Below are 16,419 nucleotides of genomic sequence, written 5' to 3'. Positions count from 1 at the left end.
GCCTTTGTCTCTGCTCAGAACGCCTGGTATGATCTCTGGGAAACTATTTGGCAAAGGAGTGTGGCAGCTGAAGCACAGAAGCCTCTCCTAGGTGGTTCACCCATATCTGATTTTCTTTTTCTTTGGCACCTTGTAACAGACCTGAGAATGTTGAAATTTTGTGCCAATGTGGACACCATTCAGCATGTCAGATTTCTCTGATACTGTGAAGATCAAAATGTTGGATGCAAAGGAAAAGTCCCAGCAATAGATTCCAGCCCTCACTGCCACTTACCTGGTATATTACAACAGCCTCCATACTGGTCTTCCTATCTGCAGCCTGTCCTCTGCTTTCCAGCCCACTTTTCTCAGGGGGATCCTCTTTCAAATAAAGGTCTGATTATGTTCCTCCAATATTAAACCCCTTCAGTGACTCCCCAGTTCTTGAGGAAAAAATGCTGAGTCTCTGAGCATAGCACTGAATACCCTTCCTGGTCTGGCCCTGTTTCTCCGCATGCTTCTCCCACTCCACCCAGCTTCCGGCAGGTCATACTACCGTGGCTAACCAAAGATGCCTTGGAAGCCAGGTACTTTCATGTCTCTGTTTCTCCAGCTGGAGTTTCGTTCCTTCTTTGACCTGCCTGGCAAACTCCTATGCATTCTTTGAATCCTACTCCTTCATGAAGCCTTTCAGCAGTTTCTTTCTTAGCACAACTCTACCACCTTGTCTCACCTGTTCACAGACATCTGCCTGCCTCCCTCTCTAGGCTATGGTGCCCTCCAAGGGGAGGCAAGGTGTTGTTTTCAAATCATTCACAGTACTTACTACATAGGCCACTTACAGTCGGTGTGTAATAACTGAAGGAGGACTTGAATGAATAGGCAAATAAAGGTGGTTACCATGATAGGCCGAGATCTGAAAAGAAGCTAATAATCAATGCATGAAGATGTGTGAGGAACTTGTGTGTCTTCAGTACCATTCTAAATACCATACAAATACAGGTGCCGCCAGAGTGCTTGCACATGGCAGCTTCACAGCCCATTTGAGAAGTAGAATTAATACATGTGAAGAATGAGGCCGGGCACGGTGGCTCACGCCTGTAATCCCAGCACTCTGGGAGGCCGAGGCAGGTGAATCATGAGGTCCAGAGATTGAAACCGTCCTGCTCAACATGGTGAAACCCCGTCTCTATTAAAAATACAAAAATTAGCTGGACGTGGTGGCACACACCTGTAATTCCAGCTACTCGGGAAGCTGAGGCAGGAGAATCGCTTGAACCCGAGAGGCAGAGGTTGCAGTGAGCCAAGATCGCGCCACTGCACTCCAGCCTGGCGACAGAGCGAGACTCTGTCTCTTAAATAAATAAATAAATAAAAGAAAAGAATGAGTAAGAAAACCAAGAAAATATGCAATTTAGTTCAGCGTGTTTGGTGCTGGTAATACTTTATTTTTCATGTGTCGATTTTTGATCTCCACCTTGCACTGTGAACTCCCTGAGGACAGGGAGTTTGTCTTGGCAATTATATCTTCACACTTGGCATACAGTAAGTGTTCAAGATATGTTTGTTCAATGAATAAATGGATGATAGGCACCATTCAGTGCTGTTTAGGGTCAAAGGAAGGCATGATTTGTGTGGGTTGAAGTGGTCAAGGAGGGCTTCACACATAAGCCAGTTATGAAGGATATAGGCATTGAAGAAGCACTAAAACTGGTTGTGAGCTTTACTCTTCAGAGAGTCACAGTTTTAGAAAAGCTCTTGCTCTATTGGTAAGAATATGGGTTTTAGACCAAAGACATCTAGAATCAAAGTTGGACTCTTCCCCTTATCTGCTATGTGATCTTGAGATCTCTGAGTTTCAGTTTCCTTGCCCATAAAATGAGATCAATATTACTTCCCTTAGAATATGCTTGTGAGCCATAAAAGCGATATCATATACAAAGCATGTAGCATAATGCCTAGCATACATTAGGCTCTCAATAAATGGTAAGTAAAAGCCGATATATAGGTATAGTGTGTCTGAAATACCCGGGAAACATGGATTATTTGGATGATGTAGTAACATTTGATTAAATTTGCATGATTATTATATTGGCACATAACAATTAGAATTATAATAGATTCCAGTATTTTTGTGGCCTTTTAAGTGTGTTTTGGGGATTTCTATCACATTTCTTTACTTTTTTAACATTGGAAAATTGGAAATGGATATTTGCCCCCAAATTGTCTGATATATAGATCTCGCCCTTCCCATTACACTTGTGAAGGGAAGGCTTTTCTGGCAGGAGGAGCATAATGCGTAGAGGAGGGAAAGGGAAATGAGCTTTCCATTTTGGTAGAAAAATTAGAGCTACTCTTCCAGTGACAAACCGCATTGCTTGGCTTTCCTTCTGCAGGCAGTGCCTCATGCCTGTGTTCCTATAGACATTGGAGTTAAAGCTCTCATTCATGGTCATGATTCTCGCCTCTGTCTAATTCTTCTACTTCGTCGTGTACCATCTCTCCTTTTCCCACTGTTTTCCAGACACCTCTGCTTCTTTTGATTTCCTTGAGCATGTCAAGTTCTTTTCTGGCCTATGTTCTTTGAATTTACTGTTCCCTTTGACAGACATTCTTTTCCTCTGGCTCTTTTCATTTTTCAGAAAATCAGCTGACTCCTTACCCTGTGGTGGTATTGGAGCCAAATAATGGAATTGATTTTTCAGTGTTTATTCCACATAATTCCAAGGAATATGATTTTAAGAGTGTTCATTATTCGTATTTTTTTTAATTTTTGAAATTGAATAAGTTTCAAATACGAAAATTTAGCAACATAATACAAAACTTTTCTCTGTGCACCACTGGAGTACTGCTTTTGAAATCAATTCTCTCTGTCCTGGATTACCCTTAGAGCTCCTGTCTCCTGCATGGAGGAGGGTGGAGGGCATTTAACATGTCCACCTCTCACCCCATTCTACCTGAGCTTCCAGCACCACCACCTCTGGGCAGTTCTGCTTTTAGTCAGCAGCTCCCAGTTCCCATAATTTTGACTTCTGTCCTTGCTAGTCCAGAAGAAATGGCTCTTCTGGGATTGAATTCCTCCCTTTCCCCAGCAGAAATGGATTGGGGCAGAGGAATTGCGGAGCTCCATGGCATAGAGGGTCCTGGAAGGCTTGTCATTAGGGTATCCAGGGTGGGAAGGGGAGTGAAGGGAGGGGAAGGAGGAAGGAATTGAGTTGGGAAGAGTCAAGGAGGAAGAATGAAGTTGCTGACTGATGTCTGGAATAACATTATTTCACCCTCAAAAATACCAGTAATTCAGGACTGAAAAATAAATTTCACAATATGTTTTAATTTCAAAAAGTGATAGTGTATTTGACATTCTTATCCAGCCTGGTCTCACCTCAGGAGTTCCCCCATTGGAGAGGCCATCCCTGAATTTCTAACTCACAGGCCTCCCCTACGTTAATATATTTATGTCCTCCTGGCACTTGTTTACTTTTTACTTGTTTACTTTTGCTCCATGAAGTCAGGGACCTGCCTGCTTGCTCCGCAATCCCTAGAACTGTGTCTAGAACCTTAGTTGGTTGCAGTAAATATTTGTTGAATGGGTGGATGAGATGGTTGTAGCAATCTAAGTTGCTTTGGATGAGATTAACACTGAAAAAAAAAAAAAACTGGTTGCCTGCAATTCTGTCAGCCAGTCCAGGCAATGCTAATACAGCTTTGATTATTATGATCATGATTATTATTTTGTTTTGAAACCTTTTTCAGAGGCCAAGCATGTTGGGGACTTGAGGGACGTAAAAATCTTTCAACTGATTATGCCACCTGCAAACAGGATAAGCCTGACTTTCTACCTCACCTACCTCTTGCTATCACAGATATGAATCAACGAACACACAAAAAAGGTTTTCAATTCTCCCTTTGGAAAGAGGGCACATTTAATATTCTGAGTCAGGCAAGGAAAGACTCTAGCCACAAAGACAGCTGGGAACTCAGGTCCATAGCGGGCACCCAGGACGGAGGTGAAGAGAAGGCGCCTCCCTGTCTGGTGACAGCAGCTGGGGCCCTTGCTGCCTCCCTCCCCACAAAAATCCAGTTGGGACCAGTGCATGCTGGGAATCTGCCTGCCTGACAGAAACAGATGGCCTCAGGTGGTGACTGATCTCTTGGTGACACTAACTGCATAGCTGCTGCTTTACTCATGACCGAATGAGACACGAGATGGCGGAGGTAAGAGTTGGTTACCTTGCCCTCTCCTCCTCAGCTGAAATGACTCACATTGCTGTAGCTTAAATTTTAGTCCAGGCTCTCTGGACTCGGGGAATTTCTTTTTGCTTTTGCTCCTGAGAACCAGAGTTCTCCAGGAATATCTGTAGTCTCTGTCTTCAATTAAAGCATTTGAGAGATGCTTTATTTTTCCCCTTTCCTCTGTACCTGTCACAGAAGGGGGCCTGTCTGAATAAGATGGCACATAATCTGCTGAGTGCAGCAACCCCTCTGTGCAGCCTCGAGGAAGAAGACAAGGCAGTCAAAGTACCTTCCATCATTTCCTGGAAAATGTGTCGGTAGCTTGGAGAGGCAGAGTGGGAGATGGAAGTAACACTGCATGAGGAGTTAGGTGGTCTATGTTCAGGGGCCAGGGTTGTCACTTACTAGATAGGGGACCTTTAGCCAGTCACTTAACTCCAATGGCCTTCTGCTTCATATCATCTCTTATGTAGGGTGGTGGGACTGGATTAAGGACAGCAGATAGATTAGCTCTCAGTCTTACTGATTGGAAGTTGCTGTCCAGAGTACAGTATGGGGGATGGCTGGGAAGCCCATCTCAGCTAAGTGAGAAAGAGCAATCAACTATTGATGTTTGCCAAGTGTGTGACAGTGGCACATCTGCCTGCTATTATGAGACTTGATGGTCATTTCTGCCTCTGTGGTTTTATGATTCCAAGTGTCCTGCAAGTGATTCTAGAGGAATCATGAAACATTTTCTGGTCTTAATAATTACTCAGGGATCTATTAACAATGGTGAGGAACATACTCACAACCAGACTTTCATTGAGAGTTTACCATATGTATATTATATCACTTAACCCTCATCCTTATGGCTAGGGAAACTCAGGCTCATAGTGATTAAATGACTTGCCCAAGGTCACTCAGCTAATAGGTGATGGAGCTGGAATTCAAACTCTGGTCTGTCTGGCTCCAGAACCGAAGCGCTGAACTGCCACCCTATACTACTTCCCAGTTGGAGAATACCTCAGTACAATAATTAGATGCCAGTGTGTATGGCTTTGCCTATCAGTACACAGAAATCAGAAAGGTGATTGAGAGATTCATTAACGCCTGCTTGCCCAGTTCTTTTGAGCATATCTTATTTGAGAAAGGTGCACGTGACCTTGGGTCAGTTGTCTAACTCTCAGTCTCAGTTATCTTATTTGAGAAATGGGGCCATAGCTTTTAAGTTAATAATCCAGATAAAACATCCTATAGTGCCCCAGATGTCAGTAGCACTCAGTACATGTTCATATTATGTTGCCCCAAGGTCACGTGGCTGGGAATTGAGCCGAGGACTGCCCACCTCCAAAGTCTATGATGGCATCTTTTGGTTTTGGTACAAGTGAGTCCTGAGTGGACCACATGGCAGCATTAGAGGTGCTTTTGAATACGAAAGGTGGCATGAGGATCCCTCTCACTTATGTCTGTTATGTTGTCCAGAACTTAGTGAAAATCCTGGTCCTTACCCGCTAGAGTGAAAAAGGAAGGAAACCTTACCATTCTTTCTGTGTACCTTTCTCTGGCTGGGGCTTTCTCTGGTCTAGGTGTGCTCAGCAAATATGACAAGTAGCAGGCCACTCATTGTGACCATGCCCATGTGGCAGACAGCTTTCTTCACTTTCACGCAAATGAAGTACAAGACAATCACATGTATGGCTGCACTGAATGTAAAAGATTAAAGAGAAGTGATATGCCAAATAGATGAGTGGGAGTTGACGTTTAGCAAAGTAAATCTCTTGGTGGCCCTGGTAAAGTTAATTTCAATAATTCTGGTTTTTTTTTTCATCTTAGAAACTTAGAGGTTAAAAAATAATAAATATACATGAGATTTAAAGTGTATGTGGAAACAGAGATCTTCAGAGGACAAGTGGGATATTTCTTTATAGAAAGAGTTTTCCCTCTTGATTTTTTTGCTTGGTAAGTTTCTTTCAAATCAACTGAATTCATTTGGTGCTATTGCTTTTCTTTTGTGAAAACGATTCTGGGGATTTGATCAAAACCGACATGAAAATACAACCGTCAAATGGTAAATATCAGGGAATCTGGAATTTGCATTTTCTAGGCTAAAGTAATTTACTGCCCAAGTTTGCTGTCTCCTCACTCCCCCAACACATGTACAACTCTTAAATCTCATTCCCCTCTAGGCTCCTTCTCTCTCAGTTTATTTCCAGCACACATGCATATGCATCCATGCCTACACAGGTGTGCACATATGCATGTATACACACAGACACACGACACACACGTGACACACATATTTTACTCTGTGCTAATAAATAGGCCAGTATTGGCTAGGCTGGGCCTCAGGACTGTCTGGTTTAAATCTAAGCTGCCTGGGAGATCTGGAGTAATAAGTGAGTGACAACAGGTGCAGATTTCGTTACACCCTTCTGAACTCAGCCCATAGTTCTTTCTTTGATTCTTTTCACCCAACACCCTTGCTTCAATTGTGTCCAATACATTTTATAGCTGCATGATCCTGTTTCAGAGCTGAAGGGAGAGTTTTCCCTCCACTTGGCTAAATGGTGCCTAAGTCAAAACACCACTTCCTGCCCACTCCTCACACTTTAAGAAGTAATAAGGAATAAACCCCAGGCCATAAGCTGTTGCTGGGTCCTGTATCTTCAGTTTTGCATGTGAAGAGCTAATTTTCTGGTCCCATTTTAGAAAAGCCAAGAATTAACTTGCAGAGAATTAGCCATAATTGGGGAGAATATAATTACTTGGCTTTTTCTGCCCTGTGATAACTGGAGCCACTGGCAAATCTTTCACAGCAGTGTCAACACCTACTTCTATTTAAAACAAAGTATTGTACCAGGGGCCTTGAAAGTCACATCTGAATGTTCTCTGTGGTACATTTTGGTCCAAACCACCCTGAATGTTGGAGTTGGATTCATTTCATGTCTTTTTTGGTGTAAAATCCCGGTGCAGGGAGACATTTCATATTACACTGGAAGACATGAATGTCTTTTGCAGGTGTCAGGTATGCTCATGGGCCCTGCATGCATACTTAAGGTTGGGTCCAATCGGATCTTTTTAGGAGCAGTCTGTGGTCTAAGCTGAGAATTGTTTCTCATAAGGGCCCATTTTCTTCTAGCATTTTTCTGTTTTGAGACTTTGCCCAGCTGCCTCTATTCCCTAGTATGTAGACTTAATAAAAAATCTCTTGGTTCACAATAAACATGGAAAGGAGATGGTACACGTTTTCCATTTGCTAGTAGAGGTTTACCTGAATACAGTTGGTCATATATCTCAGTGCCATCAGAGTACAACAAAATGTCATGCCTTCCCATGATTTCAGACACCACTCTTCAGTAATGACTTATCTGAATATCAGCCCTGTACCTCTCCTGAGCTCCAGCCTTAAGGGCACACTTTTCATTGGGTAGCCCTACCTGCTGACCCATAGACACCCTAGGCTCAACTCATTTTCCCTAAATAAATTTGCTTTTCTTTCTGTGTTTTCTATCATGGTAAAGGTGCTGTGATCCAATAACTCAAACAAGAAACCTTGATGGCATGCCTTCCATATCCATTACTGTTAGCTAAGTGGGGGACAATCTATATATTGCCTCAGATATCACTGGGATCCATTGCCCTCCTAACTAGGCTCCCTGGGTCCAGTCATCTTTGCCTTTCCTCCAACTTCTCCCCCATGTCACCTACCTCCTCTTTTCTCTACCCCCACCAAAACAGTACTTCATACATCCCTAGTATTGTCTTTAAATGTAAATCTGATATTATTTAACTATTTGAATTCTTTAGTAACATCCCACTGCTGGCAGGAAACAAGTCCTAACTTCCTAGTATAAGGAATATAAGGTCCAATGTGATCCAGCTGCTCCCTGACTCTCCAGTCTTACCTCCTGTCACACTACCATGGATCAATCCCCATGGATCCCTTTATTCTCTTTCAACTCTGTATTTTCGCATATGTGACTTTCTTCTGCTAGTAATGCCCTTTCTTAATTGGCCTGTACCTTTGACTCCTACACTTCTGTATTATTAGGCTATAGCACTAGATGTGGCTTAATAAAGTTAGATTATTTGTTTATCTGATAGTCCGGACATAGATGCTTTCCATGAGATCATCCAGGAACCCAGGTAGCTTCTGCATTGGACTGTGCTTAACATGATGCCCCTTTCTGCATGATCCAAAGTGGCTTTCAACCACAGCTTCCTTCAAGGCAGCAAGATGGAGAATAGATGAAGAAGGAACACACCTTCTCCCTTTTGGTGCTGTGACTAATAAGAAATATATTTTTAGTTTCTGTTCCAGGTTTGTGACACAGAGCTCCTAAAAGCCTTATAATTTCCAGAGTGATCAACATTCTAGGAGTATCTTTTGTTATACTATTTAGACTTTGACTCTGGCTCCTAACAGAGCTTCTAAATCCCTTGGGGTTTCCTAAGTGCTAGAGCATCTTTTGCTTTAATGAGGCGACTCTCGGGCTCCTGGATAACTTCAGAATGGGAGTTGGTCAGAATGGGACTTGGTCACCAGAAAGACCATGTGATGAATAGCAGCTCAGAATTTTCAGCCCTACTCCCCACATCCACCCAATCCACCAGGAGGGGAGAGAGGCTGGAGATTGAGTTAATAAGTAATCATGCCTATGTGATGAATCATCCCTAAAAATCCCTGAAAGATGGGGTTTGGAGAGCTCCCGGGTTGGTGAACAAGTTGAGGTGTCTGGAGAGGGCATGAAAGCTCCCCACCCCTTCCCACATACCTTGCCCTATGTACCTCTTTGTCTGGCTGTTCATTTGTATTTGTATTCTTTATAATAAGCCAGTAAATTTAAGTAGAGTGTTTCCCTGAGTTTTGTGAGCCATTATAGCAAATTATCAAACCTGAAAAAAGGGGGTTATGGGAACCTCCAGTATGTAGCTGATCAGTCAGAAGTATGGAAGGCCTAGACTTTCGATTGGCATCTGAAATGGGAGCAGTCTTGGATTGAAGCCTTAACCTGTGTGATCTGCCCTTACTCCAGGTAGTTAGTTTAGAATTGAACTGTGGGACACCTGGTTGGTTTCTGAAGAGTTAGAGTATTGGTTAGTGTGGGAAAATCCCTCACACACGTGATGTAAAAATTGTTATGAGTATGCAGAAAAAAGTTTTTCCCCTTTAGTGGCAGTTTCCAGAGTTTGTAAATATCTCTGCTTCCCAATCTTTTGTGCCTCCTGTCTGTCTGGTACTCCACCTCTGTAGTAATGGCAGCAGCAGCAATTCTAGTAGTAGTCACAGTGGTGTTTCTCTAGTAGAAGCTGTAATAGTAGTAGGAAGAAGAGGTGTAGGAGTAGTATCAGTATCATAATTTCCCATTCCTAGTTTCAGAAGAGATTGAAAGGCTAAGTGACATGCCTGAGGTCACATAGTTAATAAGTAAACGGCAAAGCTATCGTTCTGACTGGGAGCTCTCTTACTTCAGAGCTCACCACTAGACTGTGGGTAATTTTCAATCCAATCACACTAAATGACAGTTATTTCCTTACATGATTACCTCTCCCACAAGATTCAGAACTTCTTGAGGAAAAGGACATATCCAACTGACCTTTGTATCTGTAGAGCCTAGCTCCAAGGCTGGGCGTATCCATCAGTTTTAGACATTGAAATCAGGGTTTCTTAACCTTGGCACCATTGACATTTTGGGCCAGATAATTCTTTGTTGTGGGGCTGTCCCATTGTGCATGACAGGATGTGTGGCACCATCCCTGACTTCTACCCACTAGTTGCCAGTAGCACATATCCCCACCCCCAGCCAGATAAACCAAAAATATCTCCATACATTGCCAGCTATCTGCTGGGAGACAAAATGTCCCTGATTAAGAACCACTGATTTAAATTAAATGAAGGCCAAGGAGCCTTGAGTAGTGTTCATATCCGAAAAGGGCATTTTCAGAATTGTTGAGGCTGCTGGATCTCTCAAAGATGATGATGTATTTTCCAGGCCTCATGTGTCTGGAGCACAGGTTGCCTGTGGTGGTGGCTGCAATGATCTCAGTGTGCCAGGCCTTCACGGGGAATACCAGAGAGGGTCCCTCTGGAGCAGCTCTCACTGGGTCATGGAGACCATCTGTCTGGCATGGTACCACCTGGCAAAATCTCTTTGCCTTAACCAAAAATATGCTTTTGTAAATTTCCTGGCAAAGCAGGGGCTGCATTCTGTTTCCTGATTTCTCTCTTTTATTTCCAGATGTGTCACTGGTGACACATAGAGCCCAATGAGAACTCTGTTGGAAACTCAAGTTTCTCATTCTTCCCCAGCTCCCTTGTCATGATTTTCCCACCGTCTAAGCCAGTGTGGGTTACGTTACCCACGTGCTGGTTAGTGCTTGGATGTCAGTTTTCCTTTTTAAATTCTAGATCTGTAGCATGCTTTAGGGAGGAAACTTTATGGCTTGTTACACAAATGGAGTTAACCCTTCCCTGCTTTGCAGTGTTTTTGTTAGTGACAGAGACATGAATTCAAGATCTGCCATTTATTATTTCTTTCATTTTGGACAACATGCTTAGCTTCTTTGATCCTTGATTTGTTTACCTTCAAAACAGAGTAACCTACCTGTCCTGTCTACCTCCATGGGATTATTATTAAAACACAATAAGATAATCTGCTCAAAAGGCTTAAACTCCCTAGTATGATTTACTATCAGTATACCTTTTGCACCCAAGAAAACTCTACAGTATCATTGTTCATGGGCACCAAATTGTAAGTTCAATTAAGGCAGACTTTGTGTCTTTTTCTGCCAGTTTCTAGGACCTAGAAGGTATTCAGTAAATATATGGTGAATGACAGTATGAAAAAAATTGGGAAGTCAGATTCTGTGGTTCATTGTACCAGTGGGGGCTGGAGGGAGGTAAGTGAATGGTTTGTGTGGCTTTGTGTCATTTGTATTTGTGACAGACATTCCAAGCAATAGCATTTTCAAGGGTTCACAAGTGAGTGCCTGCAGAGGCAGGACACACTTAACACTCTGGCAGATATGCGACAAGACAGGGTAGGGAGGGACCCAAGGGAACTAGAGAGGGCATACCCAGCTGTCTTAGTCCTTTTGGGCTGCTATTAAAAAATGCCATAGACTGGGTGGCTTATAAACAACGGAAATTATTTCTCACTGTTCTGGAGGCTAGGAAGTCTAAGATCCAGGCCCCAATTTACTCCGTGTCTGGTGAGGGCTCACTTCCTGGTTCATAGGTAGCCATCTCCTCTGTGTCCTCAAAAGACGGGAGGAGTAAATGAGCGTTCTGGGATCCATTTTACAAGGGCTCTACTTCTTCATGACCTAATCACCTCCCAAAGGCCCCCCCCACCTCCAAATACCATCACCTTGAGGATTAGGTTTCAACATAGGAATTTTGAGGGGGGATACACACATTGTCTATATTGCCAACCTAAAGACATTCACAGTTACACATTTTGAAGTCTCTGCATCAGCTAAACAAAATATGTCTTTCGGCCAATTTAAGTCTTCAGGCAAAAATTTACAACTCCTTATTGACAGAGTACCTAGTATAAATACTGGGACAGATGCGGGGCAGATAAAGATGAGGTGCTCAGGATCCAGCAGCAGTGATGGACAGGAAATTAGTGAGACAATGAGAATATCCAAGATACATGGAGAGCTTAGCCCAGCACTGTCCAATGTCCTTTACAAATGACAACTTGTATTTAATCCTCACAACAGCCCAATGTGAGTTAGTGGATATTATGTCCCCTGTTTTATAATGAGGACCCTAAGGCACAAAGAGGTTGATATTTTGCCAGAGGCTTTGAAGCCAGTATCTGGGGAATAATAAAATGCAACGTGTATGTCCAATGACAAAGGAAACACAGAAGCCCCCTCTTAGATCTCACTACTTCTACTCCTACCCCTCCAGCCCCTCCATTTGAAGATCCCTGAGGGATCTGAAAATGCAACTTTGATCGTGGCACAGACCAGTCCTGAGGTTGGTGCAGTGACATCCCCATGCCACAGAGGCCCTGTGCCTTCTGGACGCTGCCTCTCTTGCCAGCCTTGCCTGCCCCTCATGCTCTATGCTCCACTTCACTTGCCCAGACAGACAAGCACTTTGCCCCTTTGCAGCCACTCTCCCCTTTGCCTGTGTCTCCTTGTTATGCAGGGCCTTTCTTATTCCTCAGGCCTCAGCTCAATGTAACCTCCTCAGAGTGGGCCTTTGCTGCCCATGCTGCCCAAAGATGGCCTACTGGGTCACTTTCTTCTTTGCCACTTGCTTATTTCCTTCCTCACGTGTGTGCATGTGTGTGTGTGTGTGTGTATTTTCTGATGCCTCCACTTGACTGTAAGCTCCAGGAGTGCAAAGATTTTTGTCACGTTCACTGCTGCATCCCATTGCCTGAGACAGTGGCCAGCATGAAGGAGATACACGAGAAAGCAATGTGTGTGCACTGAGTGAGCGAGCACATGGGAGGAGCTGACTTCATGGGGCAGATTCAGTCAGAGAGACTGTGGCTGGCCTGGTGTCACATTGGTGAGAAGTGGCACAGTCGGGATTTGAACTGATCACGACAGCATCTCGCTTGAATCCCATCATTGCCTCCCTACCGCGCTCAGGTTGGACTCCCTGGTGTTTACCATGGACAATGAATCTTGATGTCTGGCCCCTGTAGCACTTCTAGCCTCTTACCCACAATTGTCTGCACATCCTCCCTTGCCCCTTTCTATCTGCACTGACTTCACCGTCCCTCAGTCACCCCACCTTCTATCTTTCCCTGCTCTTCCTTATGTTCTCTTCCCACGGTAGGCACCCTCTGCCCTTCTGTTTCATGGGGCTGTCTCTTCATTGTCCCTGAAATTTGAACTTCAGTCCTCCTCCCCCCGCAAACTTTTTCCAAGCCCGTGGACTAGACTAGAACCTCCTCAAGTGCCCCTCATTGCATTTATCATGGTTGTAACTCTATAGTTATTTTTGTAATTTATTGTCTTTTCTGGCTTTTCTGCCCATGGCCCCTACAACAGCAGCATGTTCATCTCATTCTTCTTCTGCCCTGGGCTCGTTAGGTAGGAGGTGCTACATAAACGTTTGTCAAGGAAATGAATAAATGAATAAATAAATGAATAAATTGCTGGATGAATGAATGAGAGTAAGTGAATGAAGAGTTCCTGAATTTGCTTTTATGCCACCTCCCTTCTCTGGGAAATTTCACACAGGATAGGATTTCTCTGGCATAGAGCAACACTTCTCTTTGTAGATCTCAGCCTGTGCCTGGAGACTGGGTAAAGTTGAATGACGGGGTGCAGGAAGCCTTGTGTTGTCTTGTCACAACACAGGAAGGGAAAGTACTTTGGCTTTTACTGTTATAAATAGGACTAAAATTAGCTCTTTGGGGGTGATCTTTGTTTACCACTGCCTAAGGCCACTGTCCTTGGAGAAAGGTCAGGAGGTGGGTGTTTACAAGTTCTGTCCAAACTCTCCCATGACACTATGCCACAGGCCCTCATTTCCCTGACCCATTGTTAATTAGAGCAGAGGAAGAACTTCAGATGCTGAGTTTGTCTTTGAAGAAGGATCCAGACCCTAGGATGTCATCCTGGAGACTTTGCTCTTCCTTATCCTTCATACCTGGTCCTCCACCTTCCTGACAGTTTCTCTTCTTCCTCATGGTTATTGGGAGATAGAATGGGTGGCAGATTTTTATTGTTTCCTGAGGAGCCCTGTGCTTTAATTTCCATTATGTGTGAAGATGTCTGCCATGACCACCAGATTGGGTGTTCTGCTAGATTGGTGTTTGAGAGCCAGTTGTAGACAGAGTCAACCAGAATATAAAAAGTGTGAGTGCAGAGATAAACCCACTCCTGCCCTATAACGACAGTAACAAAACTGGCCCAGTGGTAGAGCTCTCATCACAGGCCAGTGCTAAGCACGCAGTCTGCACCCCTTTAGACTGGCCCATTCTCTGGAAAGTTTCAAACATACACAACAGCAAAGAGTATAATGAAATCCTGTGTACCCATTACGTGTAGGGGCTGAAAATGTATTTGCCTTGATCCTGCTTTCAAAGCAGTGGGTCTAGTGACTGCTTTGGGGGAGGAGTTAGGGAAGTGCTTAACTCATGTTAACACTGATATTATAAATTTACAGAATGCAGCTCGCCCTGGAGATTATATCTGGTTATATATGTGCACATATCAGTGATTGCTATAGTCCCCTGGTAAGGGGATATATATTTAACTTAAAATGTTCTGTTTGGAGTTTTTACATAAATGTCACTAAATACATGAATATTTCAGACCCCCTTCCCAGTCTACAGTAGTATTGGGTTAAGGGAACTAACTGTTTTGAGGGAATCTGAGCCAATTTAGTCTGGCAGGAAAATCATGTAGTGATGTAGTGAGGCCCACATGGCCTCTGACCAGTCAGGGAGAGATACTGAAGTTTTACAAGAGACCATTTAATGAGAGATTATCCATAAAACTTGATGCACAGATTTCAGGAGAAGTCTTTTTAGTACTTATGTGTGTGTGTGTGTATGTGAGTGTTTAAATGTGGCAGGCTAAAGTGAAGAAATACGACTGCTACTGATAGTAGCTATTGTTTATTGAGGGCCAGTATATGGGTCAGTTGCTGTGCCAGGAGGTCCTTTGACTACAGGCTATTCCTCAACAAGGCTTTTAGTTCATTGTTATTACCACCATTGTAGATGTGAGAAAATGGAGAGTTTCAGAGAGTTGCCCAAGACTATTCACATAACAAGTGGCAGGGCTGGAATTTCAATCCAAGTTAGCCTGTTTGCAAAGCCTTTGCCCTTTCCATTAGACTACACAGCATCTTAAAATATTCTGGCTGCTTACTTGAGAGGTAAGTATCAGTTTGGAACTTACTCACTTCCTTCTTTGTTTCAATATACAACCCAGAATGCTTTACAAATTCTGCAGAATTAGCCAGTGCTCATGTTTAGGCATATCATAGATTTTTTAAAATGGGTAATGTTGCTGTTCCTCTCCTTGTGCTTTGGAAAAAATTTTCAGAGTTCGATACCTATTGTGACAACTTTGCTAAACACTCAAAGTGCCAAGTTCATCTTGTTAGCTGTTCTTCCACCAGGCAATCAAAACTCACGTTAGTTCCCTGTGGATTCATTATAGTCCCCGGGAAACCAAAAGTTTTGCCTGTGTTTGGCACGTACCAGTTAATTGCCTAAATTGTAACTTCTGAGTATTAGGAATTATCTTAAAAACTAATACCAAAATTTGGTATGATGTATTTCAATTGAGGGGGAAAATATTTGGAAATGAATTTATTTTGACTCTGGGGTAATATCTTTTGCTTCACATTTAGAAATTTACATACTGGGTTACTTCCATGACCCAAAACAACTTTCAAGTTTTCTTATTTCCTCAGTACCCCTAGCTTTGTTCTAGATGAGGCGAGTCTCTGTTCCAACGCATGATTTAAATATACACGGTTCTGCACCTTTGTCTATAATGTTTATAATATTTACTATCTTATGAATTTTTTATATCTACTTCATAATCTACTCTCTCCCTCTATTTTTCCTTGCACTTGACAGCCCAACTGGATGTTGTCTCTTAATTCTTTGTCACTTCATGGCAGTTTATAATTCTTTAATGTTACTTATTATATTTCAGCTACACTGCAGTAATGGTTGGGCCCATTTTCTCTCCTCCAGCATACTGAATGGGACTGTGTCTTATCTCCGTGTGCCTGACACCTTGCATGGAATTTGCACCTCATAGCCACTCAGTAGATTTTAATTAATTGAAATTTAAAAGGGAACTTGTGTGGTTTTGTTTAAACAAGACCATAAATTAGAAACAACTATTTTCATGAATTTGAAATTCCCAGAAACATTATTCTTTAATACTGTACTTTTGTCGAGACTGAAGAGTTTGGCTTTATAGTAAATGAAATGAATCACAGAATCATTGAACCAGAGTAACAACAATACTAATAAAAACACCAGAAATCATCTGTGTAATCCATTCCTCTCTCTTAATGCCAGACAGTTCCCCAGCCACCTTAAAATGATAGAACTCTCCTTTCCTTAAAGATCCTTTTAAAGAAGACTGTCATCTTTTCCCATTCCACATCATCATGTCTTCTAGCCCTACAAGTTAGGCAGCTTCTCCTCAGATGATCGAAACCCTCCCTTACTGAAATTTATGCTTATTGCTTTCATAAAAATGAAAAGCAGCTGCTTT

At 42.8% G+C, this 16,419-nt stretch overlaps 1 protein-coding gene across 35 annotated transcripts in view; it reads left to right on the top strand.

Moving 5' to 3' along the window:
• The window catches only part of FGGY (FGGY carbohydrate kinase domain containing), a 486,570-nt gene that overhangs the window by 127,443 nt on the left and 342,708 nt on the right, over positions 1-16,419 (top strand). Inside the window, exon 1 of one of the 35 annotated variants that reach the window (XM_024346132.3) lies at positions 4,084-4,194. The exons of the other annotated variants lie outside the window; for them this stretch is intronic. The gene's annotated coding sequence lies outside the window, so the exon portion shown is untranslated. Of the gene's footprint in view, positions 1-4,083; positions 4,195-16,419 lie in introns of those variants that run through there. 35 annotated transcript variants of the gene reach the window in all.

Source organism: Pan troglodytes, chromosome 1 (genome assembly GCF_028858775.2).
Source record: "Pan troglodytes isolate AG18354 chromosome 1, NHGRI_mPanTro3-v2.0_pri, whole genome shotgun sequence".
NCBI classification, from domain to species: domain Eukaryota; kingdom Metazoa; phylum Chordata; class Mammalia; order Primates; family Hominidae; genus Pan; species Pan troglodytes.
Note: the sequence above shows the minus strand (reverse complement) of the source record. Positions and strands in the feature narration are given on the sequence as shown.